At 37.9% G+C, this 25168-nt stretch overlaps 1 long non-coding RNA gene across 3 annotated transcripts in view; it reads left to right on the top strand.

The window, feature by feature from the left end:
- Positions 1-4385: 4385 nt before the first annotated feature.
- Positions 4386-25168, top strand: part of LOC117674389 (uncharacterized) — a 41239-nt gene continuing 20456 nt past the window's right edge. The window contains exons 1-4 of one of the 3 annotated variants that reach the window (XR_004593834.3): positions 4386-4525; positions 17970-18027; positions 20942-21061; positions 21859-21944. This is a non-coding gene — a long non-coding RNA (uncharacterized LOC117674389). Of the gene's footprint in view, positions 4526-16980; positions 16996-17969; positions 18028-20941; positions 21062-21858; positions 21945-25168 lie in introns of those variants that run through there. The other 2 variants (XR_009621868.2, XR_009621869.2) reach the window with 2 other exon arrangements.

Raw genomic sequence — 25168 nt, 5'->3', positions numbered from 1 at the left:
AAGAAGGAAGGAGGGAAGGAGGGAGGGAGGACGGAGGGAGAGGAGAGGAAAGGAAAGGAAAGGAGGGAGGGAGGGAGGGAAAGAAGGAAGGAAGGAAGGAAGGAAGGAAGGAAGGAAGGAAGGAAGGAAGGAAGGAAGAATATCCCCACTTTTCAATAGGTAAAGAATGTCTCAAACTTTAAAGCAATTTTTTAAAAAAACTGTAGTTAAAATATTTTTGTGAGTATTTGTAAATATTCAGAAGTTTGGCACTTCATGCATGAGTATTAATGTAACATATTCTGATTCCTGCACTGAAGACAGTATTACAGTTGGTCCCAATTCTGATCTCCTATTCAACATAGATGCTAACCTAAGTCAGGAAAAATAGCAATAGCACTTGGACTTATATAGCGCTTCATAGTGTTTTACAGCCCTCTCTAAGTGGTTTACAATGTTAGCATTTTGTCCCCCAACGATCTGAGTCTTCAAAGAAATCTAGTTCTACAAATCCCAAGAAGGGTCAGTTCTAACTGTGATGGACACAAAGATTAGGCAAAATTATAGTAAAGGTGGTGGTGGGAATTGGAAAAATTAAGGCAATCGACTTTATATTTGAATTATTTTGTAAAATGTAAGAAGACGACTTGATGATACACAGATGTATAGATGCCCTATCAAGAAGCTTTTTATTTCTCCCGTACTTCTTCTGACAGAGACAGAATCACTCACAAGATGTCACTGATATCTTGTCTTAGGGTGAGACTGAGTTCACACAATCAGTGCAAATGACAGCAAGCCCCCGATGACCTTATTCACCACTCCTGCCACTGTTAGGTTGTTGTCGAAGCTGATAAAAGAGGTGATATGTTGATTACCTATCTGTACTTGAGTCAAGTGAGAGTTGCCATTTTACTTCTTCTTATATAATGCAAGCTTGGGTTTTTTGTTTTTTGTTTTGCCTAAGTCACCATTACAATTTTTGTATTACTATTTGTTCTGGCTTTTCCTTATACAATATTCTGTTGGATATGAGTTATTCTTTGGAAATAACTCTTCTCTTCATGTGAACATTTTTTAAAAAAATGTAATGGTATAGGTAGTCCTCAACTTACAACAGTTCATTAAGTGACCATTCAAAGTTACGACAGCACTGAAAAAAGTGACCTACTGTATGACCATTTTTCACATTTACGACTGTTGCAGCATCCCCATGGTCATAGAATAGAATAGAATAGAATTATTTTTTATTGGTCAAGTATGATTGGACACACAAGGCATTTGTCTTGGTGCATATGCTCTCAGTGTACATAAAAGAAAAGATACGTTCATCATGTGATCAAAATTCAGATGCTTGGCAACTGGTTCATACTTATGACTGTTGCTTTCTCCCAAGGTCATGTGATCCCTTTTGTGACCTTTTGACAAGCAAAGTCAATGGGGAAGCCAGACTCACTTAACAACCGGGTTACTAACTTATCAACTGCAGTGATTCACTTAACAACTGTTGCAAGAAAGGTCGTAAAATGGAGCAAAACTCACATAACAAATGTCTCACTTAAAATCAGAAATTTTGGGCTCAATTGTGGTCATAAATCAAGGACTACCTGTACTATGATTCACAAATAATGTCAGTTTGTTTATTATATTGAGTATATATGATGGCTTAAGTTAGAGACCTGAGAAATACATTGTTCATCTCTATTTTCAGCACTGAACTATAAAGTGGTTGGCATTTAACTTCAGGATCTACTAATAGTTCCATGATTCTGTAAGATCCCACAGGTAGAATCTTGGATAATTGGTTTCCATATCTATGGAATAAATATTCAACTACTCGGTTTCCCCCAAAATAAGACATCCCCTGATAATAAGCACAATCGGGCTTTTGAGTGCATGGCAATAAGGCCAAGTGCTTATTTCAGGGTTCAAAAAAATATAAGATAGGGTCTTATTTTTGGGGAAACACGGTATTTCTGGATTAGATGGCCTTTAAAGGGTAGGTTTGATATAAGAAAGAGTGCTTTTATGCAATGATGTCCCTGAAAGTCCAGTTAGCCTTGAGAGCTTAAAATTATTGTATTGATTTGGTTGGTTGGATATCTGAAACCATCATTATTGAAAGGAAAGGAATTTAGGGAAATTGTCCTGAACAGATGAAATTAATTATTCTCTCCTAAATTGCTCTTTTACATTAACCATGCTCTGATAAATTTTCATCTGAACTGCTGTAATGTATAATACATGGAGCTATCCTTGGATGCAACTTCAATTAGTGCAAACTCAGCTACTAGAATTTGGATGCTGTTAAATGTATTCATATCATGCCAACTTGCGTTGTGCTTTGAGATTCAATTCTGGGAGAAAGCAAGGTACCTTTAACTGTTTTTCTAGAGAAGAATCTGTTAGACAATGGCACCCAGACCATTAAGGATGATCTTAAAAAGCTATGCAACATCAGACCTGGTCAATATTTGGATGTCAGTCCCTTGTGAAAGACTAGTATGGAGGCTAGACAGGGAAATTCAGAAAATTTGCTTGACAAAGCTGATGTTCTGTTGCCCAAAGCTACCTGGATTTATTTGTGAAATCTTCAGGAATCAAGTCAACTTGTACAATGATTTGCGGTTGGGGTGATCTTTGAACTTTAGGACATTCTTCACAAAAGCAGAAATAACATTACAATCTTTCATGGCAGCAGATTTCTCCTTCTCCTTCTCCTTCTCCTTCTCCTTCTCCTTCTCCTTCTCCTTCTCCTTCTCCTTCTCCTTCTCCTCCTCCTCCTCCTCCTCCTCCTCCTCCTCCTCCTCCTCCTCCTCCTTTTCCTAAAAGATTACTTTGAACTACTGAGGTTTCAGCAATTTCATCAGCTTCTTCTTTGCTGTCCTATTGATGTATTAATGTACTTTATTTACAGTGACATGATTAATTTTGTTCCAGAAATTGTAACTGCCTTAGAATCTCTCCTACTGAAGAATTACTGAGAAATCTTTTCAATGAAAACAAGTCTTCCGTGATAAATATATTTGAATAGTTGTACTAAGACTGTCAAATGCCCCCCCCCCTTTTTGAACTTTTTTTATTTTTTATTTCTATTCTTTTATTCTTATATTTTCATTATGGGACAGGTGAAGAGAGAAAGAAAAAAGCAAGTGAGAGAAACAACCTTGTCCTGTGTTTTAGCTTATGCTAGTGGCACAGGAAATGGAAGAGGTTAAATATTAATATTTTGTTATTGTTTACATTTTTCAACTGATATCAGCAGGAAAGAATCTGTAAAACCAGTTTCTGGGCTAGCACAGGTCTTTTCCCTATTTCCAAGGTTTTTTTTCCAAAATCTGTCTTAAAAGGCTTTGGGACAGACAGGCTTTACTTTTGAAAATTTGCAAGATGTTCTTTTCTGGTTGCCATCAAGGATAAATGTTCAAAAGAAGATAGATGCGGGGACTGGCCTTCCTATCAACAGTATCTGAGGACAATAATTAACATTTGAGAGGATGGGAGGATAAGAGGAAAAATGTCAAAATTTGAATCAGTTCTGGAGTTCAGAACAGACCTTTAGTATGAAAATGGTTGCTGACCAGTGGTGGAATTCAATTTTTTTTTACTACCAGTTCTGTGGGCATGTCTTGGTGGACGTGGCAGGGGAAGGATACTGCAAAATCTCCATTCCAACCCCACTCTGGGGCCAGCCAGAGGTGGTATTTGCCGGTTCTCTGAACTACTCAAAATTTCCTCTACTGGTTCTCCAGAACTGGTCAGAATCTGCTGAATAGCACCCCTGTTGCCGACCCAGGAGAGTCTTGGTGTTTTTCTTCAGCTGAACATCAGCTGACAGATGGTACAAAAACTAGTTTTTCTTTCCTGATGTCAGCACTTCAAGCTGCATTTACTCTAGTGCTGACATAAGAAGGAGAAGCAGAGGCGTCTGGAAAGGGATGTTTGACATTTCACCTACTTATTTTCCCTGGAGATAATATCCCCTAGGAGATGGGATGGGAGGGGGGAAATTCCTTTGAGCTGGAGCAGTAGATTAGGTGTAGAGTGACTTGGAAGATGGCCAATGAGTGCAGAGGAGTGGGGAAAGGAAAGGGAGGGTTTTGGGTCAGGAAGTCAGTGTTGGCTGCGATGGAGTCGGAGTTAGAATATCGTGCTTAATAAATGGGAGTTTTTCATCAAAGACTTTGTTTGAAATGCAATTTATTTGAGACGACCTTGAAACCTGACACCTTAGCTATAACATTGATCTGAATTTAAAAGGGGCAATTTCTCTGCATTGCATGACATCACTATGGCCAGTTTTTCTTTCAGGCAAGGAATAGGTATGAGTTCACAATGGCCAGTCTTCCTTAACTGGACAATTTCAGGATGAACCCACAATAGCAGCTACATATTGCTCAGCCTGCTGCATATTGGCTTGTCTGTGTTAGTGAGGCATGAAGTATCAGTGATTAGCACAAAGAAGAAAACTATCTTGCCCTGGAATGGATAGATTTTCTCTTACTGAGATGAACAGCAACAGTGTGGTAATACTACAAGAATACAGGTAATGTGGTAGACAGCCAGGGTAACAAAATAAAATAGAATAGAATAGAAAATAATTCTTTATTGGCCAAGTGTGATTGGACACACAAGCAATTTGTCTTTGGTGTACATAAGGAGAATAAAATACATTCATCAAGAATAAAAAGATACAACACTTAGTGATAGTCAAGGTTACTAATAAGCTATCAAATCGCACTGAGAAACAAATAAAAACAATATAAATTGAAAGATACAAGCAACATGGTTATAGTCATAAGTGGGACTTATTAAAAAGGACATTTTGTAGAGACTGCCAGAAATGGGCACTGTGAGAGAGGAAAGTCTAATAGATAATGATAGAACCAACCAAATTCCAGGTGAGCTGTAACTTTAGGGCATGCCCTGAGTTGTAGGGTGGGGAGTGAGAGTCAGATTAGGAAAAAAATAGACCAGATGGTGATAAAGGAGAATAGCAATGGTCTGCCTGAATTTGCCAGGTGTCATGTTTAGCTTTTCCTTGAAGATGATTCACTTCTCATACAAGAAGCTTCTTCTTGACTATCAGAACAGAAGCTTCTTGGATGAGAAGTGAAATGTCTTCAAGGAAAAACAAAGAAAGTCCAGGTGCCTCTTGAAGAAAAAGAAAGAAAGAAACCAACACTTTTGGGAGAACCATGATCTGGATGCCTGAGAATCTCCATAGACATTTAGCTTGTTGGCTGCTCATTGTTGGTCAGCTGTTCGAAGTTAAGATACAGATGGAATAAGAATTGCTACATTTCTTGTCACAGGGTATAATAACAGAATCTTGAAAGCTTGACAAAGTTTCTCTTTTCCTCCCTCTTACACCAAAGATAGTCAAGGAGGAGCAAACTTGATTTTCTGTCTCACCTCCTCCTGTGTTTATGGACTAAGCTGATGTTTTCCTAATAGCAGCTAGATATTTTCTTCAAGGCTATCTTCATATTCACCTACAACCATAAATGTATCACCGAAAGGACATTGTATGTGATTCATAGTTTTACATCTCTATAGTTCACAGAACTAATCGGCAAGAATTTTCCTATTTGAATATAAAATAAAACACATTATTTGCCATACAGTATAAGATCTTAGCTTTGTGTATTTCAAGCAGCTGTCTCTCTCTGCATTTTAACTGAGTATAAAACAGATGTCTTGAGACAGAGGTTGTCAATATTTCACTTGATACATATATTCTTCGAAGGTTTGGAGAGGGCTGGTATTTGACAGCAGATGAAAGCTGTAATCCTTTACCTGAGAATAAGTCCCCACTGAACTTAAGAAGGCTTATTTCTAAATAGATTGCACTGTAGGGAGGTCAAACGAACTATCTTTCCTAGGGCTTTCTAAAATCCTCCAGGCAGTGCAGATAGTGCTAAGAATTATTATGCAACCTCTTTTTTAAAACAAAAACAAAACAAAACTCCAGGAGGTTGTTCAAAAACCTACATAGAAGTGGAGGAAAAACCTTGTACTTGTGGTTTTCCTAGCGTTATTTTTATTTTGTATTTCCTGGCGACACCTGAAAAGGAAGGTCCATTTTTCCTGACAAAGGAAGATGATGTGACTCACAGTTCTGCAGAAAGCAAGATGCACCCTGGAGAGAGGACGACGGAAATAATACCTAGCATGAGTAACACTGTAGGTTGCCAAGGAGAAGAGGGTTCGACAGCATGGAAATCCCCTACCTGAATTGCAGTACAGCGCCTTAAAAAACAAGCAGATTTATTTGAAAGTTTGCCCATGAGCAATGTCTATCATTGGAGCCAATTTTTGTGGTTTTGATCCAACAATAACTGATGATGAATGTGTTATACATGGATGTCATCTATGCATTCTGACCCTAAGAAGCTTAGTAAGCTACTATGCTCCAAATGTTAACAATGTCATCCAGGTAATGAGGCTACAAGCCACTTGCTATTTAGGAATCTCATTGAAGAACCAACCCACACAAATATTCCTAAGGGGTGGAATTTGAATCACAAACCAGTAGGTTTAGCCTGCTAGTGTTGGATTCTCAATTGTTGTTGTTTAAAACTGGTGTAAAGTTTTCATTGTGATAGAATCAGTGCCTTGCGGAGAAATGATTCTGCATTTTTATACCAGTTCTCATTCAATTTTATGAAAGTGAAGTTGTTTTAGAAATTCTTTCAAAGAAGAAGAAGGAAGTTGCAAATGTGGTGGAATGCTATATTCCTGAACTTACTTAGCTACAAGTTGGCCAAGGAATATATGTCATTTGTTATGCTTGCCATGCTTCAGTTGAATTTCAGGAGAAGGGTATACCTCCTGTGGTGTTTTTAAGCTTGTGAAGTGTGGGTGGCTAGGGAGATTTCAGAGTGATGGAAAAATGTACATCAGAAATAAAACATTTTAATAGTCATCTCTTACTACCTCCAACAATGAGAATCAAAAACTTCCAGAGAAATCCTCAAGTTTCCTGATAATAAGGGAGAAAGACCTTGTTTTTCACCCAGGCTTTTGGAGAGGGAGTGGGAGACCCCTCGCTTCGTCATGTTTCTCATTTTACCTTTATTTTTTTTTTATGTTTTACTGATATTGTTGTGATTACTTTTTTCATTCTTGTGAGTCATCTGGTATCATTAAAAGTCAAGTGACATAGACCTTTAGTAAATTATTACTATGGTTTGTTACACAGTAATCCAGATGTTTGGAGTGGATATGGCATTTTTATCCACCTATCTCGGATAGGCAGATGTTGATGTTTGATGCTGTTAAATGTATCATTGCAAAATGAAAGCTGTTCCAAGTAAACCTGTCTTTTGCAATTGATTTTTGTGAATACTGCTGGTGTTCAAGGGATACTCCAGGTGTTTGGGGATTGCACCTAAGGCTCCTACCGTGATTGGTCCTATCTTGGCTTTCTTTAGCAATAGTACTTTAAACTTCTATACTGCTTCACAATGCTTTCCAGCCCTCTCCAAGCGGTTTACAGAGTCAGCATATTGCCCACAACAATCTGGGTCCTCATTTTACCCACCTCGGAAGAATGGAAGGTTGAGTCAACCTTGAGCCAATGAGACTCGAATTAGTGGACATGTCAGCAGAATTAGCCTGCAATACTGCATTTTAGCCACTGTGCTACGGTGGCTGATTTAGCCTCAATCATTCTACTTTTTTTTTTTTGCAAGACTTTGTATTTTGTGATTTTCTTCAGTTCTTTCTTTTCCCTTCTGCTATCTCCAGATACTACCATGTCCACTATCCAGACCTTTTTTTTTTGTCTTTTTTATTGACAATTATTAACTCTTGGATGTTATGTGACAGGTGTCTGTTGGTTTGAATTCTAAAGTCCCAGAGTTCTTTAGCTTCTTCATTTTCTATGGCTTTGTCTATTTTATGGTCCCATCAGTTCTTGTTTGCAGGCAAATGGTATTTATTGAAGATCTTCCACCCATTGTCGCTACTTTGTCATGCCATTGTTTTTAACCAATCTGTGTGTTCTTCTTGCGGTAGCTAACCAGGTTGCCCCTACTGTTTCTGCAGCTTCTTTGCAGAGGTGGCACTTGCTGTCTGTTGCTGTCTTCTCAATTCTGACTTCAAATGCATTTGTTCTTAAAGTGTGGTCTTGTGCTGTCAGAATTAGCCCCTCTGACACTTTATTCAACTTGATATTGTTATTATTTGATTGCCGACTATTTTTAAAAAATGTATTGGCCACGTAATACTTGTGCTTGCAACATTCCATGCCCACCTATTTTCTTTGGTAAGTAGAGTCTGTCAAGATCACTGCATGGATGAAGAGAATAATTCATTATTTTTCTGCTCTTCCTATCCAGGGCTTTTAGTTCTGCTTCAGTCCAGTCCATTCTTCCAGCTGTGTATCTAAGGACTGGAATTTGCCCAAGTGTTGATTTCAACATGTTTGATATTGTCAGCTTGAAGGATGAGCAAATGAAACAAACAATATGTTAAAAAGTTACGATATTTATGTGGTTATTTACCAAGCACATCTAAATTATATTAAAGTAACAAAAATATCTTTACAGTCCCCAAGACATGTTACAACATTCGAGCACCCCTAACATTTGGAAATTGAAAGCTGAAAAAATTGACATGTCCTATAAATTGCAGGTATGGATAGTGACTGTTTTCATCCAAACTCTTGGTGTTATTTCCAGCTCGATTCCTTCACTTTTAATGATTGTTCCCCATTTGATGGTGAGCATGGCACATTTGTTCTGTCCGACCTCCATTGCAGTATGTTGACTGTATATACAGCAGAGTTGAGCAGTGATTCTATTTCAGATGGCATTTTTACATTACTAGCTGGGAGAAAATAAGTTTATTTTTCCTATAAAATGTTCCCCAAGAAAGCTCATGAATATATTATTGATTCCAAAACAAGGTGAGAGAATCTTCTATTTTCAATCCTATAGTACTCTAGCCATGCATAGGCAGATGAAATAAAAGCCGTGGTGCAGAGGTGGGCTTCAGCAGGTTCTGACCAGTTCTGGAGAACCAGTAGCGGAAATTTTGAGTAGTTCAGAGAACCGGTAGTAAAATTTCTGACTGGCCTCACCCCCATCTATTCTCTGCCTTCCAAGTCCCAGCTGATCGGGAGGAAATGGGGATTTTGCAGTAACCTTCCCCTGGAGTGGGATGGGAATGGAGATTTTACAGTATCCTTCCACACCCACCAAGCCACGCGCACCAAGCCATTCCACACCCACCAAGCCACACCCACAGAACTGGTAGTAAAAAAATTTGAAACCCACCACTGCCGTGGTGGCCCAGGGGTTAGAATGCACTATTGCAGGCTGACTCTGTCCACTGCCAGGAGTTCGATTCTGAATGGCTCAAGGTTGACTCAGCCTTCCATCTTTCTGAGGTGGACCCAGATTGTGGGGGCAATAGGCTGACTCTGTAAACCACTTAGAGAGGGCTGTAAAGCACTATGAAGCAGTGTATAAGTCTAAGTGCTATTGCTATTAAGATGTGTTTTATATTAGATAGTGCTGGTCTGTTTTAATGATACTACTGCAGAGTACGGGAGATTTGCTAAATACAGAACAATACTGCAGCATAAAAACAGTCGTTCTCCTATAACACTGGATACAATATCTCTCACTGGTGGATCCTTTTTTACCTGAGGTCATTTTACTGAGATTTCATGCATCTACAACCTGGGTTCCCTATCTCCAAATTAATTATCTCTTTAAACATATGTAAATGCATATGCTTAAGGGTACAATCACATTTACTATAATCATACGTATTTCTCAGTTAAATATATCGTTCTAAAGCCCCAGATCTTAAACATGCAATTGAACTTTTGACTAGTAAGCCTTCAGAGTTATAATAATAGCCCTAAGTATATTTATAATATAGATGTAGGAATTTGCCTTTATACCACCTTTAATGCCTGCATTATGTTTGTTCTATTGTTTAAATCCATAAAGCACAACTGAATATTTATTGCTCTACAGCTCCTCCCTCTTTCGGAATCTTTTATGCAATATTCTCATAAGCCCAATACATATTACCGTAAGTATTTCTTTCTGAGAGATTGCCTTCTCCTGCACAAACCTGTTGTGTTGTGTGTCCCTGTTCCCAGAGTTTAAACAAATGAAATGACTTAAGAGTTTGTAAAATTCTCTTCTCAGGGATGCTTGCCTGGCATCTTTGTTATTATTGTTTTTGGCTCCCTGCCAACATTTCTTTGTTTGCTCAATATTTCAGTCATTCGGTTTTGTGAAATAGAACCCAGATAATTCTTTACAGAATTCTTGTAATCCTCCTCATCCTTATATTTTAGGTAGCCTTTGTGTCTATTAGGATTTTGCGGGTTTAGATGACTTTGTGATTTTAATTTAAAATAAATCTTTTGAGTCAAGGTTGACCTTAATGTTGTTTTCTTAGCAGCAATATGGAAATGGTTTGGCAATGGCCTCTTTCAGGATTTGTTTTTTATTTCACAGTTTAGCCTACAGCCTTGGTATTCTTTGGTGTTTTCCCACGAAAGCACTCTATCAGCCTTACCTTCTTTAGTTTCCAAGTCCAGACAAGGCCAGTTAGGTGCTTCCATCTGCAGGTATGTGGTATAACTTTTACAAAGTGTTGTGGTCTTTGGTTAAGAGAAACAATCTCCATCAACAGAGAAATAGATCTCTCACCACATAAACAGTGAGTCTGCTATCCTATCCTATCAGTAGTGGGTTTCAATTTAGTTTGCTACCAGTTCGCTCGTGCACACTCACGTGTGCGGCAATGTTTCTGTGCATGTGCAGAAGCTTCTGCACATGCGCAGAAGCATCCGGGCTAGTGGGCGGAGCCTCCTGCCGCCGCCGCTACCAGTTCACCCGATCTGGGATGAACTGGTAGCAACCCACCACTTTATCCTATCCTATCCTATCCTATCCTATCCTATCCTATCCTATCCTATCCTATCCTATCCTATCCTATCCTATCCTATCCTATCCTATCCTATCCTTCTATCTATCTATCTATCTATCTATCTATCTATCTATCTATCTATCTATTATCTTCTATCTCATCCTATCAACCAATCATTTCACATTTCTATATCTCTAACTCATCAATCTACCATTTTCTCTATATATATATCATTAATCAATCAATCATTTACTCCATCCATCCATCCATCCATCCATCCATCCTAGAAACATACATATTGTAATCACACCTTATTTCTCTGCCAAAATGTGTATGAAATATCCACGGAATTTAGGTGAAACATTAGGGGCCAAGTTCTTAGTCAATGAGAGTGTTGTATGATTAAATACTGCAGGTTTGGATCAGTGCCAAGTTTTTACAAATAACATAAGGGAATATTTCAGTCTGTACCACTTCCTGTATTCACCATGAAGTATGTCAACTCAGAACACAATAAAGACTGGTTACTTTCTTCTCCAAACAACAGCTCTCTTTTACCAAATACCAAATGGAATTCAGTGTAGGGTTGATTATACATGCATATCCATTTTTATATCGCTATCCATATCCTTATCTGTATCTATCTTAATAATTGTTTTCCATACCATAATAATTATTTCAAAAAGTCAAATATATCTTTGAACAAGTGTCCTCTGAGTTACAGCAAAACGGAGGAAGAGGAGGAGGAGGGGGAGGAGGAGGAAGATGAGGAGGAGGAGGAGGAAGAGGGAATGAAAATTAAAGTTCACTTAGGAAAGAGGGACTATTAATGATCTAGTCCAGGAAGGGCTGGCTAAGTTGTTATATATAACAGAGATTTGGCAGGATGAAGGCATGAACCTCTCTTAGTTATATCCCTAGGGTATAAATTGTCACCAATCACTCCTTGAAAGCTGGGAAGGAGGAGTAGCTGTGATTAATTAGGATTCCATTTTCTGGTCAGACGAGAAAATGGGCAGACAAATCTGCATGTCTGGCCCAGCCTTCATGACTGGAGACACAACTTGAATTATCCCTGAGTATTAACCAAACCTAATGTTTCTGCTTGGCTAGTAGAGTTGGTTCTTGGAAAAATGGTAAAATTCATTGGGCATTTTATCCTGGACCATCAAAATCTACTCTGAATCCTCCCAGCCCAATGTTGTTTCCCATCATGGATTCCCTGACCACCATGGTAAAATATAGTTTAGTGCTTTAAATTATACTTGTTTCAAGGCAGAAACCTATTTGGATTTCAGGTTTTTGCAACAGAATGGAGCAACATGTGAGAACTGTGCATAACTGATGTATATTCTGCATTCCAGATAAAACTGCTGGATCTGACTAAAATACTTTGGTTTTGACAATGATTCTGTAGGAGAAGCACCTTCTGATATATTTCAGTTTTTAAAATATAGAAACATAAAAGATATTAGATCAATCATGGTTTATTGGATTGTTAGCCATCCTAGTTATAAAATGATTCAGGACTCGGCTATCTTTAAGAATGTGTAAAATATGCATAAAATGAGACAGTCCCTTAACTTTGGAAGAAAATAATGAAGTTGCTATTAAGGCAGTTAAGAGCTAAGATCTGTATCTTTGCAAAATGACAACTTTTACAGGCAAGACACTTGACTGGCCTCTTGATTTTTAACTTTGGGAAAATGTGCATAGTGACATGATTCTGAATCTGACTTCTAGATTGAGACTGGGATTAAAATGATTTTGGATGCTTTGGAACAGCCTTCTTCAATCTGAAATTCTTCCGGGTATGTGAACTAACTGCCAGAATTCCCTGGATACCAAATCAGTAAAATCCACGCATCTGGAGGGTCTTCGTGTGAGATAGTGTAGACATGCACTATAGTGAGATTGAGAGAAAAGCTTTTAGTTTCTTGGGACTTCTTCCAGTACCATTTTCATCCTTAATCTTCATAGCAGCATCTACAGAAAATCATGACAATTCCAGAAAGATTGCATTGTTAATTATTAATTAAATCTCTCATTTAAAAATCCAACAGTATATAAGCAGATTATCCATTCATATATTAGGATAGTCTTGTTTCCTTCCTCATGCAGCCCATTTTCAGGATAGAATATAAGAAGGTATAGAAAAAAATGAAACAGCCTGTTCCTGCTATTTCATCAGGAAACAAATAATCCATACACACATGTGTTTGTGTGTTTTTGCATTATAACAACTGATTTATCAGATGTGAAGTTTTCTTTCTGACCACAAATTCCAGTCCTGTTGTCCTGTTAGAGGTTGGAGGGTTATGCTCAAGCAAAGGGGTCTGATTAATTTGAAAGTGACAGAAATCTGTATAGGGCTTCTCAGGGAAGACAGATGAATGGAGAATGGGTAGAGTTATTATAGAGACCCACGCTGTTGAGAATCGCGTGGGCTGTTTCTATTATGCCTGAGGAACATCGCGACAGGGAAGAGAAAAGGAGGAAAGGGGCAATTAAGTCATTATCTGCATTCTAACTGTAAGCACAAATATGAAAGGAATGTGGGTTCCTGAATACAACCATGGCCTGATACAACAAGCTTCTAACTATAAGAGCATATGAATTCATTAGTCGGATTATTCATTCACCTGCTTGAAAACTGTTACAGGCTTTTTTTTTTATTGCAAAAGTTTTACAATTACATTTTCTCCCCTTTTTCCCCCCCCACCACCCACCCCAAACTTCCAAACCTCCCTAACCCTCCCTAACCCTCCCCTCCCCCCAGACTTCCACACAATATACTCATATCCGATACAAACCCCCCCTTAGTATAAAACTTGTATAAAACTTGAACCCCTCCCTCCCCCTTATAATTTCTCTTTTTATCTTCATTACATTAAAAAATTTCTAATACATTATTTTCAAGTAAAAGCTATTTGATACTTCCTAGTTTGATATTTGTTCTGAACATATTCTATCCACTTTTTCCATTCCCATTCATAAGTCTCTTGTGAACAATCTTTTAAGTATGCTGAAATCTTCGCCATCTCTGCAAAACTGGCCATCTTCAAAGTCCATTCCTCAATAGTGGGCAAGGCTTCATTCTTCCAGTATTTACCTATCAACAATCTTGCTGCTGTTATCATATACAATATCAATTTTGTTTCACCCAATGTAAAACCCTTAACTATACCCAATAAAAACAGTTGTGGAGAAAATTGAATTTTTTTCTTCAAAACATTCTGCATGACCCACCAAATTTTTATCCAAAAAGCCTTAACTTTCCTACAGGTCTACCAAACATGATAATACGTAGCATCCAAACATTCACATCTCCAACATTTTGGCTGAACATTAGGGTACATACATGACAACTTTTTGGGAAAAACTGTTACAGGCTTAATCCTCCTCCTAAAGCAAGCCAGAAGCATCTATAACCTACCTGTGGTTTTGACCAAAAAGAAAGAGGAAGAATGTTGAGGATCAAATCATGTTATTCCAAAGGGGGACAAATAAAGGGAGTGAATGTTTACTTTCTTTTCAGGATTTCATACGCTAGTTGTTTATCTACAAAATCCACATCTCAGGGTCCTGGAATCTCTCTTTAAAAGTAGATGCAATCATGTTTTAGTTATAGCATGATGTAAGAAGATTTCCATAGTCACACATCTTTCATACATTTCTTAACAACATTTGACAGGATCATAATAACTTTTCTGCTGAATTATTATTATTATTACTTTTTGCTGAGCCATTGAGAAGTAAAAGATACATTCTGTACAATTTTACAGATTCTTTTTTGAAAGGATCAAGAGACGATAAATGTCTTTGCTAGTCACTGACAGTAAATAAATACAATTTCAGTTTCAATAAACGTCTCCTAACTGCTTTTGTCATTTGTGCTACTTCACAGAGAATTTCACTTTTTGAAGTTCTATCTTGTTCAAGGACCATAAAATGAGAGAGTGGAAAGGGCCTGAATGAAGCTCAATCATCAGGTCTGGTTAATTTCAAATCTTGGATAGTTTATCAATTGTAGCACATTCAATTTTTTCTCTTTAGCAGATTTTGTTGTTGTTTTGGTGGAGGAAGCAAAGACAGCAGAAATATGAAAACTGATGAGATGTGTTACAGTGGAAGATACCAATACCTAAATCTGGCAAAGCAATTATTTGCTTATCATAGTGGACATGTTCCTTCAGAATAACCTCTATGGACAGTAAATTGTCACCTTAAAGAAGATCACAGGTAGCAGAACCCAGCCAGTCCTAAATATAAGGCTAAGAGAAGATATCTTAGTTACCTCACAGCAGACAGAATTAATATATTCTACACTATACAATCAATGTCAGGATTCAGTAAGAATGCATTTCTATGCAACATCTACATTATTTTTTTTAAAACACACCAAAACATAATCATAAGTAACTCTCAAAATGACTTCCAGGTAGTGCTGTGTGAGACAATGCAGGTGAGTGACATTTTGTTGGTCATGTCGCTGGCTTCATCAGAGCATGTCTGAAATTTTGCTTAGCAACAGATCTTCCATCTACCTTATTTCTACCTTGGTTCAGTGGAGCAAAATGTCTGCAGTGAAATAGTAACTGCCAGGTAGACAACGGTTGACTACCTTCCTCACTCTTTAAATGATTTGGAAGTTTATAAATTTCTATTGCTTATTTCATAAATTCTGTTACATATGGGATATTAACATTCTCCAGGTCTGTTTTGTGATTTGGCCTTATGATCGATGTTCAGCCAATGTTGAATGTGCTATGTTTTTCATCCTCATTTTCCTTTCATAATCTTTGATTTTGCATTCTATGGAACATTTTGATTGATTCTTCATTGACAATTGATTTCACACATTCCTTCAGGTCATAATTTTATTAGTTTACCCCTACCAACAATTGTATCTTGTCCACATTTCAAAGCTTACTTCCATATTCTTTTTCCCCCCCAATATGTTTCTCATCTTATCAGTCACATTTGCGATATAAAGAAGGTTTGTTTACTTTTTCTCTTTTGTAATTCTGCTATTTTCCTCACTATAATTATATCTATGGCTTAGAAGCTCATATGTATATGTCAAATTTCATTTGGTTAGCTAGCTACATCACTTAATTTTTTCAGCTTTATTCATAATCATTGATCTTTTTTTGTTGAAGATGGATATGTGATGCAGTATGGACATCTATATGTGTAATATTTCTATGTACTTCATAGGCTAGATATCTATCATTACCTTACCTCCAGATAACATTTGAGAAGAGCCAACCCCCAAAGTCCTGGCATGGTGGATGTTGTCATTTCCAGATGCTCTAGGAAACTCTTCAATTCGTCTTTTCCAAGCTACCTGTTAATGAAAACATAATCAATATATTTAAGACAACAATGACTTCTAAAGCTTTCTTCTCAAAGTCTTCTATAAAAATTGATGACAATGGTGATTCCATAGCTGTTGCTGATTTTTATTCATAATGTTCTCCAATCTGTAGAAAATTATATTAGCCCAAAATTCATATCTGATATGCAATATCTTCTAAAACTCACCAAGAAATCCATTCTCAGGTTTCTAAATATATCAATAAAGTGCTGACTTTCACTTTGTGCTCCAACTGATTTATATTTTTTAACATAAACTTTAGAAACCAGACTCTTATTGTATTTGTCTTGTTGCATGATATGTAGTATACATGGAAGTCATTCTTGCTTAATTTAGTTAAACATCTATGATGAGTATACATTGTTAGTTTTGTCATTGCTGCATATCCTCCAAATTTAAGTTCCCAGTGAGGTAGCATTGATATTATGCCTTTCTTCCAATGTTGTACAACTTTGTCCTTCTAGTCATGAACATGGATCTTAAGAAATTATGATGTCTTTTTTATATGTTCTCAAATTATGGCTAATAAGGATTGTGTTTTCATTTCAGATTTGATTTTTAAAATTCTCTGAATGATTTTTGCTGTATTGCCTTTAAATTATTCATGGGGTCTGGGTGGATCATGTTTGCATGTGTAGTTAGACTTTTCTGCCATGATCAATAGTATTAAAAGCTGCTGAGAGATCAAGGAAAGCCAGGATGGATGAACCACTCTCATCCTGCTCCCACCAAAGGTCAGTGACGAGTGTGATCAATGTTATTTCAGTCTCATGGTCAGGTCTGAAACCAGATTGGAAGGAGTCCAGATATTTTTTTGGGAATTGCTGCACAACTGCCTTCTCAACAACCTTCCCTTAAAAGTGAAGGTTGGTAACCGGCTGATAATTTTCCATCATGCTTCCTTCTTCAGCAATGGTGGGATGACCTGTTCTTTCAAGGAAGAATTCACCACAACTAAAAGGTCAGGTCATCTCCCAAGAAGATTTGGCCAACCAGGAGGAAAATGGGTCCAATATGCAAGTCCTGATAACTCTGCCCACTTGATCTGAAGTAACAGAGTCAAACTCTTTCCAGATAAGAAAGCTAGACTGAGCTCAATTACCTGCCTAAGACCTGCCTGAAAGCTTGAATCCAACTCAGAGCAAAGCCAAGGGACTCTCTGGCAGATGCCGAGCATATTCCTCAGTGTGTGCCAGTGGTGGGATTCAATTTTTTTTTACTACCGTTTATGTGGATGTGGCTTGGTGGGTGTGGCTTGGTGGGCATGGCAGGGGAAGGATACTGTAAAATCTCCATTCCCACCCCATTCCAGGGCAAGGTTACTGCAAAATCCCCATTTCCTCCCGACCAGCTGGGACTCGGGAGGCAGAGAATAGATGGGGGCGGGGCCAGTCAGAGGTGGCATTTACTGGTACTCTGAACTACTCAAAATTTCCGCTACCAGTTCTCCAGAACTGGTCAGAATCTGCTGAATATCACCTCTGGTGTGTGCCCTGCAAAGTACCAAGAAAGGAGTATTTTGTGTGTAGACATTTTTAAAGTTATTTTTCTTTTTGATAAAAAGAAACTCAAATGCATAAAGTGAAAATAAAATAGTGATAGTACCATTACTGTGAAGTGCCTGAAGAGTAGACCGCAGCCTTTTTGTAGATTAGTGGAAAAAACTTGTATAATATGTTAAATAACAGCATACTGTTTTCTTTTCTAGGCACTGAAGCCTCCTCTTCTTGAACCAGCTGCCTCAGAGCATCTCTATCTGATGGCAGGTATAAACAGAAAGTAGATTGCATTCCACCGACCACTAGAAAGTACCAAATTCTTAGAAAGTTTCCCCTGAGTTCCATGGCATTCCTTTTTATTAAATCACTTTTTAAAAAATCATGATAATTTATGTTTGATGCTAAGTAGTGGTGGACCCTTTTTTTGGGGGGGGGATGCCTTTGTGTCAGTGTTAACTCCTGGTGGCTTCCTGGATGTGTCCCTGCAATTTCTTTTGGCAATATTTCAGAAGTGGGTTTCCATGGCCTCCTACTTAAGGCTAAAAGATAGAAGTGGCAGAATCTTAAAGTAACTTAAGAGTGTTGTCCTTTAATGTACTTCCTAGTACAATGTATTAATAATTGTGGTGCAAAAGGAGTGCTGTGGAAAATGAAATTATCAACTAAGCAACTAGTGATCATCAATAAGAATAATTTTCCTCTTATATGTTCCTGTTCCTCCTTCTTAGCCTAATGGTTGTCCTTCATTGTTTGTCCCCATATTTAGCAGATAGTGACATTGGCATCAATTATCAGTAAACCAAGGCAGGATATCTTGAAACTATCAAATCACTTTCCCCCCCGCCAAAAGATTACTCCTCCCTATTTATATCTGGGCTGATTACCATCCCTGACCGGATATTGACTTGGTAATTTATTGCTATCCTGAATCATATTGACTTCCAGTTCTGACGTTCTTGCGGTCTTCATTCTTTCATTCTTCCTGTCTGATCTTAGTTGGTTTTTGTTAAATCCTGTCCCTATTTTCTGGTTATGAGTCAGTTCCTCCGCCATCTCTTCCCCCAAGTTGAATTCAAGGTTACTTTGATGCTTTAGCCTTACAAGGCATCACTTATGGGAGATGACATCGTCTTGTTTAATGTCCGCAGAGATGAATATTTTCCCCAAGATGTTTACAGGTACTTCCTGCACTGCAGGAAGAGAGGAGGATTTCCATCACCATCACAGACAACGTTCCTGACTCACTGAAGGCAAGAAGTTCAAGTTGTGCGTTCCAACTTGTTCCTGTTTCTTTGCCCAGTACATGTGGTAGGGCTGTTTGTGAGTTAGAGAGAAGGATGTAGCAATTCCCATGTGCCAAATTCTTCATTTCCTTTTTGATGTGCCCTAATATATACATATATTTAAAAAGTCTCATGGGCTATTTTATTTTGGGCAATTCAAATATACATAGAAACACGCTCGAGCAAGAATGTTGTGTCCATCTTCTTTTTTGTGGTCTCTTTAACTTAATGTGATTTCATCAGTTCAGAATGGCTGAAATTTTCCAAATACCTCTTCACTTTTAAGCTTGGAATCAGCCTGCCCTCTTGCTTCCCTGCTTTCAGATGTGGAAGCTAAAGGATTATTGACTTATAAAAGGAACATATTCTTTTGGGAAATGTATCTCCTTTCCAGAAAGAAAAACAAAAAACTTTTGTTTTTTCTAAGTGTCTTTTTCTAAGACACTTTTGCAAATCTTCTTAAGTCTCTAAAGCATCCAAATAGATCTTGTCTTTCCTAATCTGAACTCTTTCCTTAAACCCCAACCAGACCTTGCATAGCCAAGGCTTCAGATGGATGGGTAGGAAATCACCACAAATTGTGAGGTGGCCCAGATCAGAGATTGAAGAAACATTAAATGACTGAAGGCAGCATGCTGGTTGGGAAATTCTAGGAGTTGAAATCCATATATCTTAAAGTTGCCAAGTTTGAGAAACACTGTTCTAGATGAAGGGCTTGGTAAAACCCACTTCTCTATTGTTGCCAAGGAGATGGAATTGTGGTGTTCGTAAAGTCACTAAGAGGCAAGTTTAGCACAAAGAAAATTTCATTAAGTCTTCTTTTTCCTTCTATTTAATTGTGTCTGATTACCAGAGACTTCCTGGAAAAGTCTCTTGGCAGTTTTCTTGGCAAGTTTTTTCAGAAGTGGTTTGCCCTTGCCTCCTTCCTAGGGTTGAGAGAGAGTGACTGGCCCTTCCTAGGGTTGAGGGAGTGACTGGCCCAAGGCCTAAGGTGGGACTAGAACTCTCCCAGTTTTTAGCCTTAATGACTACACCAGACTGGCTCTCATCTTCACTTTAATTACATTTAATGAAATATAAATGAAATCATTTTTTCTGGCTCTGCTGACTTTTTTTTGATTATTCCTATCTACATTTAGGACAGCAGCCCCCAACATGCTACACCAAGGCCTTTGCCTTAAAAAGAGCTCCTTGCCCCTTTTGGATAAACTACAAAATATTCTACTTTCTTCCTGGCTGATCCTTACCTGATTATATCCTGTCCTTCTTTCCTGGTTATAACTTAGTTCTCTGGGTTTTTTTGTATTATAAAGTCTAGAAGAAATGTAGTATTCAGCCCCCGCCCCAAGTTCCTAATTAGGCTGCTTTGACCACCATATTAAAGAATAGTGAAGACATGCCACTATTATCTAGTTAAAATAATCAAGGCATGTGCAACAAAGCAAATGGCATATTTTAGGAGCATTTGGTTTCACACGTTTGAATGGTGAGCCACCTGTACACATCACGCGTTAAATAAAAATGCCCCTGCCTAAATTTAGAATATGAGTACATCAAAGGTTTTGGAGGGTGAGTCAAGAATAATAACCTAGACTTTCAAACAATATTTTTTTGTTTTTCTTACATGAATTAGACATATTTGACATTTCCAAATTTCTTTTTGCAAAGTCAAACAGAACAATAGGGGATATTTGACCTTATGTGGCTGGCCAGGATGGGAGGTAGAAGAGGAGGACTTCAGTGTATAACAGTTATGACTTTGGTTTCTGTTGCTTAGCACGTGAATTGGAAAGCATTCTGTCCAGCTGGCATATTCCAGACCACACTCATTTCTCACAAAAAATGAATCAGTGACGATATCTCTTGTACAGTCAAAATACATCCTTTTTATCTCTCAGATGTATGTGTTATCTGAAGGAAGGAAGGAAGGAAGGAAGGAAGGAAGGAAGGAAGGAAGGAAGGAAGGAACCAACCAACCAACCAACCAACCAACCAACCAACCAACCAACCAACCCTTGGTTAGATTTTTAAAAATACATTTATTCAGGTTTAGTTATGGCAGAATACAGATTATTGATCAGCATAACATGTGACCTAAATATCTACAAAGATTCTCAATCAACTATGTCATGGTTGTCCCCAAAGTGCTTTTTCCAAAAGGCAAGTGGACTTTCTTGTTCCCCTCCCTTTGAAAACGTTTCCCATATCTATCTATCTATCTATCTATCTATCTATCTATCTATCTATCTATCTATCTATCTATCTATCTATCTATCTATCTATCTATCTACCTACCTACCCATCCACCCACCCACCCACTCACCCACCCACTCACCCACCCATCCATCCATCTGTTTATTTAGCCTGTCTTGTGGTTTGAGGCAACTTTTGAAGGAAGACTTGCTCCTGAATGACTTTTCTTTAGATGTCTTCAGTGCAATGAGAATGCAGACCTGGAAATTAGACAAGGGAATCTCATTCACAGACAATCAAACTTCTCAGAGCACAAAAAGGAGATCAATCAGCTTCAATGCCATTCATTGTATATGCCAAGGGAGTTGTGTTGATTAATGGTATCTTTTGGGCCGCTGCAGCCTGTGGTTTAAAACCACAGTTGTGGCAATGGAGTTCTGTTAATCAAACAATAGTTGGGTTTAGTCTGTATTACTTCCATTCTCTCTCCATCCAGACAGTAGGTATATAGATTTGCAGTAGTAGGTCAGCTGAACATTTACAGTATATCTGCTCCCTGTGCTGAAATATCATAGGATGATATCCTTAGCTGGTTTGAATTCACTTTGGCAATTTCCTACAGAAAGTAGAAGAAGAAGTGGCTATTCACACAAGACTCAATATTACTGTGACCATTAGGAAGAGAGTTGGCTATCTCCTTCTATCAAGGTTAGTCTACATAGTACTTTTTGTCATTTACTTTCTGTCTGATCAGTGTGATGAAATTACTTTGGAAATGGCCAGTTTTCCTTTCATTACATTTTAAATGTACAAGATCATTAATGGTTTTCATTACAATTTTCTGTTACAACTTATTGCCACAGGATCCAAGGGAGTGGAGTTACAAGAGGCAAGAGGGCAGATGCAGCAGTGTAGTTAAAGTCCCAACAAATTTTATATAAATTGCTGCTTTGCTAATAAGATCTATTAATTTATCTTTTATTTTTGGTAGAGATTGGCATTGTCTTTTCATTGGGAAGAAATACCACTTATTTATTTATGTAACTGTTTGCTTGGTTGCTGGACCTTCGTCTCCCCTATAGGATAGGATAGGATAGGATAGGATAGGATAGGATAGGATAGGATAGGATAGGATAGAATAGAATAGAATAGAATAGAATAGAATAGAATAGAATAGAATAGAATAGAATAGAATAGAATAGAATAGAATAGAATAGAATAGAATTCTTTATTGGCCAAGTGTGATTGGACACACAAGGAATTTGTCTTTGGTGCATATACTGTACTTTCAGTGTATATAAAAGAAAAGATACATTCGTCAGGAATTATAAGGTACAACACTTAATGATAATCATAGGGTACAAATAAGCAATCAAATCATAGTAGGAAACAGTCAATATAAATCGTAAGGATACAAGCAACAAGGTTACAGTCATGCAGTCATAAGTGGGAGGATTTTTTTTTCCAGGATGGATACCTAACTAATACATTTCTAACTATACCTATAACTTAGTTTATACCTTCTCATTTCTCATTGAAAGCCACTATTATTTGTCATGTGAACATGACAAAAGACAGGTAAAAGCAAAAGTCGGCCGTGTCCGTAGCATTCCATAAGCTACAAGTGCTCGCTGGGCGGTGCTAAATGGGCGACGATGATCAGATGCAGACGTTCTGTTCTCCTGGGGCCTCACAGCCATGGCAAACAGAAGAGTATAAAATCTAATAGCCCTTCTGGGGACTTAGCATTTCACACACAGACTTTTGGCCCCCAAATTAATCATCTATTAGCTCAACATTGAAAAAACCTCAATTAACCAAAGTCATGATGGGCAGTGAAGGCTTAACTCCATTGGTTCTGCTGGTTACTGCTGTGGCCCAAGCAGAGAAGGCATGTTATGGACATTGTCACCTAAAGAATTTTGACTGGCAGGGTCCAGGAAGGTCCTTTGGAATATCTTTCCCCCAAGGTGAGGCAAGCCTCCAGTCTCCTGGCCTTTCGAAAGAACTTAAAGACCCGGTTCTGCCGAGTTCCATGGGGCTTACAGAGGAGTATGCAACTCTGAGGCTGGTTAGCGTCTTGAAGGCTGTTCCCCTGCCTTTTCATTTGTTCTACCCTTGGTTCACCTGGCTCCTTTATTGAGATATAATACTTTTATATGGTTTTTTAAAAATGTTTTTAATTGTACACTGCCTAGAGTCACTTTGAGAGTGATATGGGCAGTCTCTAAATTTGATAAATAAATAAAATCAATCAATAAATAATAGGAGTACATCAGTGGTGAAATCTGAACCGGTTTGCTACCGGTTTGCTGGCCGCGCATGGGTGCTGTGTGCCAAATGTTTGCTGCGCATGCGCACACACATGCACAGTATGCGCCAAAAGGAGGCTTGGGAAGATAAGTAGAACAGCGAGGGGGGATCAGCTATGCTGCACAATTTAGCTTCGCTAGAAAGCAGGATTTCCTGCTTTCCAGCAAACCTAAACCATGCAGCACAGCTGATCGTTGGTTCAGAGGAACAGGAAGCTTTTTTTAACTACCTTTTTTAAAACTATTTTTTTATTACCGGTTTTCCCGAACCGGAGCAAACCGGTAGCATTTCATCCATGGAGTATATAATAAAAAGCATGAACAAATGAAATGTATAAAAGAACAGGTATGTTGAGATCTTGTGAAACTGAAAGAATAAGTACACATAGCAAATAGAAACACTGATGTGTTTTTGAAGAGAAAATGAAGGAATAAACAGGATAATGAGAAGTTATGTATGTGGGTCAGACCATTTTTCAGTGAAGAACCATTTTAGTGAAGGAGTTGGGGGAAAACTGACATGAAAATGAAAGACGCAAGTAAAATTGAGCAACTATAAGAAGAAAACCTCTAAGAAAAGGCAGTGGTGGGATTCAGCCAGTTCTCACCACTTCGGGAGAACCGGTTGTTAACTTTTTGAGCAGTTTGACAAACTGGTTGTTGGAAGAAATCATTAGGGCAGAAAACCGGTTGTTAAATTACTTGAATCCCACCACTGGGAAAAGGTATTAGAAAATAAAATGGCAAACATGAAATACGATATTTGATGGAATGATGAAGTGATCAGCTGTGAATGAGAAAAAAAGATAATGCATGCGAGTGAATAGTTTCTGCAAAAATAAGGAACAGAGAAAATATTGTATAATGTGTTGCAAGGGATATAGTTAAAGAGCAAGGAATAGTTAAGATTGAGAGGTTCAGAAAAAATGCCATTTTGATGGGGAAATGATTAGGAAGTGAGTGAAAAGAGTTAAACGGCCTCCAACAGAATGAATGGAATTAAAAATCATAGCTATGAAATGGTTTTGGGGTGAAACTGAACTGAGAGAGTGCTGCAAGGAGTATTTTAGAGTTTTATGTGGGAATGATAATAATACTGTATGCCAAACAGAGAAATTGAAGCAAATGCTATAAAAGTTACTGTTCAATGAGAAAGTGATAGAAATGCTGCAAGAGTACTGAATATATATAAGGCGATAGTATAGGTATTATCATTGGAGAAATGCCAAAATATTAATGTGGTTTGCATATGGAATGGTTGTGTGGGTGTGAAGTTTGCATCTGTGCCCGATGCCTGGGAGATCTGTGCAAAGAACATAGTAAGAACAAATGCACAAACTACAAGGGCACTGGATTGTTAAGTGTGTCTAAACAAGTCATTGTCAGAATTATGAATGAAAGAGTATAAAAAGTGACAGTGAACAAATATAGATGGATGCTGAATGAATTAAATTGAAAACAAAAATGTGTTATTAACCTGGAATATATCCCAAAAGTGCTTTTTTCAAAAGGCAACTGGCTTTTGTTTTTCCTTGAAGACATTTCGCCTCTCATTCCAGAAACTTCCTGGATGAGAATCAAAACATCTTCAAAGAAAAACAAAATCCAGTTGCCTTTTGA

Source organism: Pantherophis guttatus, chromosome 1 (genome assembly GCF_059756535.1).
Source record: "Pantherophis guttatus breed Tessera chromosome 1, ASM5975653v1, whole genome shotgun sequence".
NCBI lineage: Eukaryota > Metazoa > Chordata > Lepidosauria > Squamata > Colubridae > Pantherophis > Pantherophis guttatus.
The sequence above is the reverse complement of the archived record's forward strand: the minus strand, read 5'-3'. Positions and strand labels throughout refer to the sequence as shown.